The sequence below is a fragment of the Theobroma cacao genome, chromosome 7, assembly GCF_053813885.1.
Source record: "Theobroma cacao isolate CCN51 chromosome 7, ASM5381388v1, whole genome shotgun sequence".
Taxonomy (NCBI): domain Eukaryota; kingdom Viridiplantae; phylum Streptophyta; class Magnoliopsida; order Malvales; family Malvaceae; genus Theobroma; species Theobroma cacao.
This window is the reverse complement of record NC_142645.1, coordinates 7,521,995-7,533,510: the sequence shown is the minus strand read 5'-3', so window position 1 is coordinate 7,533,510 and position 11,516 is coordinate 7,521,995. Positions and strand designations below refer to the sequence as shown.

Below are 11,516 nucleotides of genomic sequence, written 5' to 3'. Positions count from 1 at the left end.
AGTTTGAAGCCTGCAAACTAATGTTCATTGTGCAAATCTTTGTATTCACTTGTATAATGTACTCCCGAAACTAAATGTTACCTACAAACTAAGCCTAATAAGCTTGTGAACAATGTTCTTATTCATAACCGGCAAGTATTCTATATAGTCCGTCTTGCACCAAAACCTTCTCTGATTTGCCTTTCTGCACAAACTACTATTTTACACCTTGTTCTAGTGCTTCTGTCACCATTGAGAAGTTGATTTAATAACTTTTCTTAATGTGGAAACATTTGATCATATTAAAGTCAAAGGTTTACAGCAAGGGGAATTTTCAAGTGAAATTTTCTGCTTTCCATAACTAGAAAAAATCATATTAACCTGTAATCCTAATCTCACTGGTTATCTCCCTTGCAAGAGCAAGTTTCTCAGAGGAGTTACCAGACTCAATTGGAAATCTTGAAATGGAAGAACTTGACCTTTCTTTTTGTGATTTCACAGGGTCTATCCCTTCATCTCTTGGAAACCTCATCAAAATCACTTTCTTACATTTAAAATTTAACAATTTTGAAGGTCAAATTCCAGATGTTTTTGGGAATTTCAAGAAACTAATTAAGTTGGATTTTTCGTTTAACAATTTCCATGGTTTATTGCCATCATCAGCATTTAACAATTTGTTGACAAATGAAGAGCAATTTCCTGGGAAGACTTTTCAGACAATTGACCTTCGTTCAAATTCGCTTCAAGGACCACTTCCTACTCCCCCACAGACAATACATCATCTCTTCATTTCAGAAAATGAATTGACAGGAGAAATCCCTTCAGGGTTTTGCAATATAACTTTCCCTCAAGTCCTCAACTTGTCAAAGAACAACTTGAGTGGAATCATTCCAAAATGTCTTGGAAATTATGACTTCATCTCTGTTCGAATTTATGAATGAATAACTTCGATGGCAAAATCCCAAGGATGTGTACTGATGAAGGTAATTTGTCGAGAAGCCTTAACCTCAATGACAACCAACTAGAAGGATCCATGCCACAATCTTTGGTGAATTGCAGTGAATTGGAAGTTTTAGATTTGGGCAACAGCAACTTGAAAGACTTCTTTCCTCATTTGTTAGGTGTACTTTCAAGTCTGCAAATCCTTGTCCTGCGATCTAATAAATTTCATGGTCCAATACCAAATTTGAGGGGGCACATCTTTCTTTACTAGTTTGCGAATCATCAATCTCTCTCAAAATGAGTTCAATGGCCCCTTGCCAGCCACATTCTTTCGAAATTTGAAGGCTAAGAAAAATATCCATGAAGAGCCAACTGGTCCAAATTATATTGGAGAGTTCTATTATTATGATTCCATGATTTTAACAATCAAAGGATTGGAGATAAATTTTGAGAAAATATTAGATATTTTCACAACTATTGATTTTTCAGGCAATCAATTAGAAGGACCGGTTCCTGAAGTAGTGGGAGAACTTAAAGATCTTTTGGTCCTCAACTTCTCTCTTAACAGCCTAACAGGTCAAATCCCATCATCATTGGGGAATTTGTTAGCACTCCAACCATTAGATCTCTCATCAAATATGATTGAAGGAAGCATCCCTATGTAATTAAGGAATCTGATATTTGTCACAATGTTAAATCTTTCTCAAAACAATCTCATGGGATCGGTTCCTAGAGGAAATCAATTTGATACTTTCACAAATGATTCCTACATTGGTAACTTACGGTTATGTGTGTTTCCATTGTCAAAGGAATGCGGCGAAAGTGAGGGAACAAAACTTCCTCCATCAATATTTGATGAAGATGATGATTATGGAAGAACACTTACTTGGAAATGTGCAATGATGGGTTATGGATGTGGACTTGTGTTCGGATTGAGCATGGGATACAATGTATTCATAACAGGAAAACCAGCTTGGCTAGTGAAGATAATCCAGAGAGGCCCAAACCAAAAAGTCAAAAGGCAAATTCACAAAATTAGAGGAAGAATAAATAAGCCAATACAATCAATATTCTAAAGTCAATGACAAGTATGATGAATATAGGAAGAAATGGGGTGGCGGTATCATGGGTTCCAAATCCCTTGTGAGAACCAAAGCCAAAGAGAAGGTACTTGCCAAGGAAGCTACCCAGAGGATGACCTAAGAGCTAATATAGAATTTATTTCCTGTTACTTTAGGACATTATGGTCGGAGGCATCGGCGTTTTTCATTTTTGGTTATTTTAAAGTAGTTCATGATAAAAGCAGATTGTTTCTTTTCTTTAAAGGCAGGTTATGATTGAATTTTCTAGTAATGCTATTTGAAGGTGATTGGTTTTTTCCATACTTGAAGCTGCCTCCTTTATTCATGAACTGTCAGCGTTAAACTTAATGCAATTTGCCCATCATTTTAATCATTTTATCATAGCTCAAAGAAAAAATAAAAACCAAAACTCTAAAGTTTGCTGTTCCATATAAATATTGTAAATACTTGATTTTGGTTAATACAATTCTCTAAAGAATTATTTTACAGTATAATATTGTACAAAGAACAGTGAGAACAACCATTACAAGTGAAACACTATTTCATACAAAACAACTAAAATAAATGAAGCGCTATTTCACGAAGAACAGCTAGAGCAAGAAAAGGGCTACTTTGTTATGTCAACTGAGTAAATGCACGCAACTATCAAGACTTAGGTGGCCTTAGGATGGTGGAGCTCAAGCTAAAAAATAGAGCTCTTCTTAACAAATGATTTTGGAGATACGATAACAAACTTGAAAGCTTTTGGAGGCAAGTCGTCGATGGTAAATTGGGGTTAGATCATAACAGCTTGATTCCTAGTCTTGGTGGTAGAAATAAAGCCTCTGTCATGTGGAAAAATATTGTCAAACCACATCAAGGTATTTGTGAGCATAGTAGTTTTGTTCCGAGGGCATGCACTTATTTTTGGGTGTGGGTAGTAAAATCAAGTTTTGGGGGGAGGAATGGATTGAAGGCTTCGTCTTGAAAACGACTTTTCCTAGAGTATTTGCACTTATGCACAAGAAGGAAGGAAAAGTTTATGAATTCGGGGAATGGAATGAGAATAGCTAGTCTTGGAAAATTGAACTTTGGAGAGATGTTTTTGATTTGGAACGTGAACAATGGGACTACTTTTGCTTTTTGCTGGATGACCAGGTGACTAATAAGGACTTTCAAGACAAACTCATCTAGAAATGGACCCCTCGAGGTGAATACTCCTTTAATTCTTTTTGTTGGCATGTTTAATTCACTATCACCCCTCATGCAAATCATTGGAAGATGATTTGATTGGGATTGGCTCTATACAAAATAGAGGTTTTTGCTGGCAGCTTGTGAGAGGCTGCTTGGCAGTTTGAGAAATGCTTGCCAAGAGAGGTGCTATTAGCAGTAATGCAGCCGCATGCCTTTTGTGTAGAAGTGAGCTTGAAACGATACATCAACTATTCTTTGCTTGTGAAAAATCTTGGCTTATTTAGCAACTTTGGTGTGCTTTGTGGAGCGTTGATTAGGTTTCACATAATAACCCACTCAATTGTTTTCTTAATTGGTTTGGTTTTGCTTACACTTTTAAAAATGGTGAAATTTGGAAAATGGGTTAGTATGCCATTGTTATGGCTATTTGGATAACTCAGAATGAAGTGGTGTTTAGGGGCAAACAATGGGATGACTGCTCAATCTTTGAGCTCATTAAAATTAGAATTGTCGAGTGGATTAATATGAAATAGCCTCATACTAACTCCTCTATAGGTGATCTTGCGTGATTCCTTAATGCTGGTCTTGTTCCTAGTACAAAAAGAAATGGCAGTAGAGGTGAAACTTGGTCCAAGCCTCTAACTGGGGTCTTTAAATTTAACATTGATGGGGTTACAAGAGGCTGCCCTAGTGATTCCGGAATTAGCGGTATATTGCATATTGAAAACAGAGTCAGTCTTATCATTTTCTCTAAACTTTGTTAAGATCTTGTACGCCAATCGTGCTGAACTTCTGGTGATCAAAGAGGCAGCTTTGATTTATGCGATTTCAAGGTGGAATTCTTTTCACTCTTTTATAATTGAGATTAACTCTAAGAATGTGGTTTGTTGGATCAAGAAGCCATCTGAAGTTCAATGGAAGCTTAGGCCATTAATCATCCAAATCCTCAGGACTCTTAACTCAGTTAGTTGTTGGAATATCATGCACATTCCTAGATTGGCTAATGACAAAGTTGATTGCCAAGGTAAAAGAGGTGCATCATGCTTTCAAAACTTTCTCTAGATCAATGAGAATGCCTAATGCCATCTTTAGCTTGTTCTTGTTTCTGATTCTTGTACCCTTGTCTTTTGTGATAAAATTTTTCTTACATCTTGCTTGTTGTGGCTATCAATGAGTTAGGTGTAAGTATTTTGCTTCTTATGAGTGGAATAAAGGCTGTATATTTTATGCAGGATTATCTGGCTTACTGACCCCTGGTTTAGAGCAACTTATGGTTCTCGTGGGGTAAGAAGTATTTTTTTTTTTTAACCATTACCCACATCCTTTTTGTTCAGCACTTTCCCCTTTTAAATGATAGACTTTCCCATACTTTTCCAAAAAAAAAACAATAAAGCGCTACATTACGCAAAACAACTAGAGCAAGTGAAGCACTACTACATACGAATAGCAGTGGAAGCAACCCAAAATAAGTGGTAGGATTTACTGGTTACTTCCATTTTGAGATATTTTGGAGATTTTGGCTTAGTGGCTTAGATATGGAGGTAGTTAGCCTTTTCCTAAAGTACAAGTGTTTCCCCCTTTTACCTTGTTCTAATGTACCTATTCACATAACATCTTCTTCTCTTGTACCTATTCACATACAACTTCTTTTCTTGTGCCTTTTTACGTATACCTCTTCTCTGTTACCTTCTACTCAAGAAGAAGTCTTATTACACCTAATTATTTCAACGGTCACATAATGGGTTTCTAATTATTACTCAACATAACTCTCAATAACGATTACCCAACATTAAAATTGTTCTTAATAATGTCATTCATTACGTGCATTAAAGTTGTTTCTTGTAACCGCCATTTTTGGCACTATATATAGAGCCTTCACAATTCATTCGAGACCTTCTCTTCCTCCTAGAGCTAACACAATCTCCTTTAAAGCTTTTCTCTTTAATTCTCTTCTACTCCCTAATTCTTTTCTTATTGTCTTTCACTTGCCACAACACTCAATATTTCAGAAACTATTCTGATCTTCTTGTTCGCCACCTCCGGGGCATCATTTACTTGTTTGCAACGCTTTCTTCCCTATCACAAGAACCCTTTTTACATTTTGACGACTTTACTAGGGAAGAGTAATTGTATTAAGTAAAATCTTATTAACAAAACGTTGCATTGCCATAAGAGAAGGACAGTTTCTCTAGCAACCAAGATGCATCTATTTCCACCTACATCCAAGAGTTGATGAAAATGATCGAAGCTTCTCAAGAGAGAATGCAAACGTTGGAAGACAACAATAGGCAGATGTTGGAGACCATATCTCAACTTGCATCCTCCACTACCATTGTTTTTCAAGCTCAACCCATACGCTTTAATGGTGATGAGGATGCACTTGATGGATCCACTCCCTTAGTTGTAAACACAAATGTGAATGGAGGAAAGGAAGAAAATGTAGTTGATGTGGTAGGTGTTGGAAATCCCAATTTGATCAACTCCTGTATGTTAGTTATGCCAGCAATTATCTCTACTGCAATAATTCCACCAACCACTACTTAAGGCATTGTGACAATGGCAGAGCTCCAAAAGTTACTAGATCAGAAGAATAAAAGCTTCAGCTTTTTCGAATTTGAACTTAAGTTTTCTTGCCTAGCAAGTGTAGCTATTAAGCCATATTCTAAGGACTACACTAGTCCTAAATTCAAGTAATTCAATGGTAAAACTGGTGATGCACAATAGCATGTTATGATATTTATGGAAACACTCGGAGTAGCGGGATTGGATGATGGCTTGAAATTAAAACAATTCTCTAAATCTCTCATTGAAAAGGCCTACACATGGTATGTTAATTTCACCCTTAACTCTGTTGAATCTTAAAATCAAATGTGTAGGATGTTTGAGGAGAAGTTTTCTTTTAACTCAAGAGAAGGTTACTCTTGTTTATTTAGGAAGAGAATATCAAAAGTCTAAAGAACATCTCATGGAATACATCCAGCTTTTTAGAGAAAAGGTGTTGTAAATACAAGAGTCTCATGATGAGAAGGAATTGGTGAAAGTTTACATTCAAGGGATGTTCGTCGAGTATAGACTACACTTGGAGAATTTACCTCTTCCAACTTCTGCTACCTTGGTGGAAGCGACAAGAAAAACCAATAATACAGTTCTCAAACAAAAAGGAGCTACTTGCTTCAATAGAAGGAATACTCCAACAATGAATGCAATTTAAAGATGAGGTAAAGAAAGAATATGTCCTTTTCAATCTATTTGTATCCTAGAAGAGACAACCCAAGGAGAAGACCAAATGAAGAGAACGATTCTTCTCTGTCATTTTTAATTCCACTAAACAAAGTGAGAGCACTTCTCCATGAATGGATCAACGATGGACAAGTAAACTTACCATATGTTACACAACCACCAACAATAAAAGAGAAGCCTAATCCAATGTACTGTGATTATCACTAAACAATTGGTCATTCACTTCTTGAATGTAAAGACTTACACAGAATATTCAACAAGAAGACGTAAACAATAGAATTACCGATTGAGAATAGTAAGGTCCAAAACAACCTGCTTCCCGCTCATGTATGATATTTTTATGACTTTGGCTCTTCATTACTTTATGAATTGCAATTTGACTATGGTTCATCACTCTAGAGCAAATACCTTAGGTTTAGTTTTTGTCATCTTTATTGAAATTGTTTAGTATTCTAAATCCTTGTTGGAAACTTACAAATTTGATATCCATTTTGGGGTAATAACTAAGAAAGATTTGATCTTAATTAGACATATCCTTATAGGAGGCTTTTGATATCATTCTTGACTCGTAACTTGCTCATTTTGATGAGTCTAATATTTAGCTAGGCCCACTCTACTATACTTGTTAGGATTGAGAATGGGATACATCGCATTCACAACTGAAAGATCATGGTGGTGGGTAAGAATGATTGAGAGAGATTGGCAAGGGAATGTTACAAGGTTGATTCGCAGGAATAGAGGAAGAAGCAACTAGCTCTACGTCGAACATGCTTTAAGTGAGTTTTAACTGCTTTGAATAATGTAAAGGTACTACTTAGGTTCTTATAGCTTTTGCTATTACCTGGAGTTAATTTTCCATTATTTATTTATTTTTGGTTGTCACAGTGGCATTTGAAATAAATCGGAAGGAAGATGGAATTGTCTGCTTGAGTAAGATTTGGCTTGCAAGTATGTTCTGCTTAGTTGCTTTGAGTTCATTCCCTATGACAAGGTTCACTAAATATTTAGATTTTGATCTTCTGGTTGTCTTCATTTGTAAATTTTCTTTTATGGGGTTCTGTTATGTTTGTGGGCAGAATGACTGCGTTTAGTTTTATTGTTAGTTCATGAGAAGTTCAGTGAGACATCTCACTGATTGTAGTCCTCTGTTTTAAGTGGGTGTACGCAAAATCTTTGGCTTTTGATGCTTTCTCTTCAATGTTTAACAAGAAAAATAGCTGTTGTTGTCCTTGTTTCCAAAATTTTCCTTCTTATTGCAAGTGATTAATAGGGGAAATTAATGAGATAAATTAATAGGTGTACGCATTAAATTATTGTCAAAAAAGTCATTAATTAGTCAAGCTGGAATAATGTGGATTATGAGAAATTAGAGGGTCTGTTGATAAATATTAATAGCATTTCCTCAGTAGTCGTTTTTCCTGTGTTACAATGGTTACATTTTTTCTTGTCAGTAATGGTTGATTTCTAAACACGAAATGACTTATTGAAAACAATTGAATTGACAAGAGGGTAGCTTAACTTGCTTTCTAGGTGGTAGAATTTGAGGATATAAATCATAAGTGCCCTATTGAAGACAATTAAATTGATAAGACCGTAGCGTGACTCGCTTTCTTGATGGTAGAATTTGATGCTATAAGTCATAAGTCAATCAAAATATTTCCATTTTAAGTAGTCAATAATACCGGAAAAATTTCCTCTAAGTCTTACATGGTTAATTATAGCATACTGTTAAGAGTTAAAAAAGTTTAGTGGTTTTATATTTCAGTGTGGAAAATGGGTAAACGACAATCAATAACCAAATCAGAAGATTTTTCCCCCTTTTCTAATTAGCTTTTAATTGGAACTTGAGTAATGCAGTTTATTAATTTCTTGTTGAAAAATGAGCACTAAATTTTGAAGGTGCTATTATGAATAAAGAAGTTAGAAACGGATTGTATTGTCTTATATAACACTTCAATCTCAAAATAAGTTTCACTAAAATGAGATGCTCAATTTTTTGAGATTGGAGGCAAGTTTTCAAGATTTGATCTCCGAATGAAGCACGTACCTGGATTTGATTAACACAAAGGAATTATATCGAAAGAATATCTTGCAACTACTATACTCAATGTAGAATAGATCTTAACCAACTATAATTTTGAAGTTTGACCATACCAATTGAAAAATTGAAGAATATTAACCTTAATGGAAATCGATTAAATTCAAGGGTCATTACCATGTAGAGCCAACGCAATGAGGTCGTTATCGTGCCTGACCCGGAGAAGTATTCTTTAATTACTAAAAATTACGATTGGTTGTTGGAAGTAGTGGACCTTGACTTTAAGAAGCAACAAATTAAAACTAATTAAGTGAAGAATTCATGAGAGTAGAAGGACATGCGACGTGTTTCATTTTGGGACATTTCTACGAGGAAGTTCAAGGAAAGAAAGAAAGATTCAAAACCTGGACCTGATCAAAAAATTTTTTTAAAAATGAACAATTAATATGAAATAAAATATGAAAAGAAATAAGAGTACTCAAGACTTAATTTTGAGTTAGAAAGGAAAAAAAAAACTCTAATAAATTGCCTCGCTACTTCTCCTCATGCATCATCTCATGGGAAACTAGAGTTATTGTACTTGGATGACAATAATCTGCAAGGACAGATTCCCGTGGCAATCGGAAATTAGAGTTATTTGCAATTACTAAAATTATGATTGGTTGTTGGAAATAGTGTACCTTGACTTTAAGAAGCAACAAATCAAATTAATCTAAGTGATGAATTCATGAGGTTAGAATGAAAGGTGACGTGTTTCATTTTGGGATTTCATTTATACGAGGAAGTTCAAGGAAAGAGAGAAAGATTCAAAACCTGGACCTCAAAAAATTTTTTAAAAAGTGAACAATAATATGAATCAACCTCAGAGCATGCTTTTTTTCATAAGAATCAAGTTAAATGTATAACGTTTAATTGAAGTAAATCATTGTTGAAAATATGTATTTAATTTCTATTTGAGATTGATTAGGATGAGGCAACAACTTTCTTCTGGATAGAATTCCATCATTCCCTACTCTGATTGGAAAAGAAAAAAAACACACGAGTAGTCTTTGTGACAGATAAAATCTGTTTATAAATATATCTCATGTCTTCAGTAGTCTTTAGCTGTTTTGAAATGGTTTACATTTTCTCCTTTCGTCCGTGTTTGGTTGATTTCTAGCTATGAAATGTCTTACTGCAAATAATGGAATTGACAAGAGTGCAACTTAAACTTGCTTTTTGAGCTAGATGGTAGAATATTGTGATCATTTAAGTCTTAAGTCAACCACAATCTTTCTAAGTTACAAGTTGTAAATACAGGAAAAATGTTGCCTTCAAGTCGTATGTAGGTACAATTATAGTGTATTGTTTGGGTTAGAAAACTTCATCCGTTTTCTGATTCAGCATTAAACTGACAACTAATAATCGACTCAGAAATTATTTTTTCTAACTTTTAATTAAAAAATGAGTATTTGTACAGTATTGATCCTGTATCCTATTCCTGTTATTCCTAAATGAAAAGTGAGCATTGAACTAATTTTAAAGTTTCTTTTATGCAAAGAATTAAGATGTCAGAAACAGATTGTATTGTCTTACCACACTTAATTAACTCACTTTCTTAAATGTTTAAACTTTGCTCAAAGATTTGATCCCTAAAGAAGCACTTGTCTGGATTTTGTTGACAAAATGAAGCTTAGCCAAAAGCATTGCTTGCAAGAACTCCATCTAGAAGTGATAATCATTCAGTGAATCTTGCACTAGTTGAGAGGTCTTCAATTTTCTCCATGTCAATTGAAAATTGGATGCCCCTTATTTTTGGTCTTTTCTTTTCTTTTTTATGGTTAACTCCATATTTTAGACATTTGACCATATTAACATTTGTGAAAGAAACTGAAAGATGTGATTTTTCTTACAATTTTATCAAATTGGAAGTGGGAATTGAATCCCATACTAAAAAGAAAGATAGTAGAGAGTTTGTTGTTCAAACCGAAATTAAAAATGTATTGAAGGGTCCATTTATTTTGACATAAAATATTTTTTAGAAAACATTTTCATGACTTAGGCTTATTTAAAAGACTAAATATTTATTTTAGAAGTAAAACATTTTACAGGTCAAGGGGAAAAACACCCGTTGACCATATAAAATGTCTTATGCCTCCGAGGATTTTTAACTTAAAATATTAATATTTAAATTGTTCAATACTATTAAAATTTTAAATATATGTTTTTTTAATGAAATCATTTAATGCAATTAAAATTTTATTTATAAATTGAATAAATCTTCCTAATAATTATAATAAAAAATATTTGAATGATCATAGATGGATGAATACAACTTTATAAGTATAGGTTTTGGATGTCTTACACAATTGATGAATATTGATATTTTTATAGTGTTATAGTACAAAGTGATGAGAAGGAAAATGGTTTGAAAATTAGAGCTTACTTTTATTACAAATGTGTGGTTAAATATTTTGGCAAACATCATTATTGATTTTGCCCACTTTCATTTTTATTACAAATTTTGATCTCAAATTAGTGAAAACCAAATGACATTGTAACTCTGACGTATTATTTTAACACAAGATAACTCCACCAATGATATGGAAAATATTTATTACAACATGGTACAAATAAATTTAAATATTTTCGACAATTTATCCTAACAGTATTCCAAGCGAAATTGGCAACCTAAGCAACTTGATTGGCTTGAACTTAGATAACAATGAACTGATTGCTATTCCCACCACAATCGGAAGATTACGGAATTTGCAAAGTCTCTCGCTTGAAGGAAACAAGTTAGAAGGATCCATTCCAGCTGAGTTGTGCCACTTGAAGAGTTTGGGTTTCTTGGATCTCGCGGGTAACAAATTGGTTGGACCAATACCAGCATGCTTGGGTGATCTCATTTCTCTTAGACATTTATTATTAGATCGCAACAAGTTTACTGACTCAATACCCTCAACCTTGACAAGACTTGTAGATATCTTGCAACTAAACATGTCTTCCAATACTCTACGTGGGGCTCTCCCGATTGACATTGAAAAGTGGAAGGTTGTTAATAATATTGATATTTCCAAAAA

At 34.2% G+C, this 11,516-nt stretch overlaps 1 pseudogene; it reads left to right on the top strand.

Moving 5' to 3' along the window:
* The first annotated feature begins 946 nt into the window (after positions 1-946).
* LOC148761586 (receptor-like protein 9DC3 pseudogene) lies at positions 947-2,124 on the top strand (annotated as a pseudogene).
* The last annotated feature ends 9,392 nt before the right edge of the window (positions 2,125-11,516 follow it).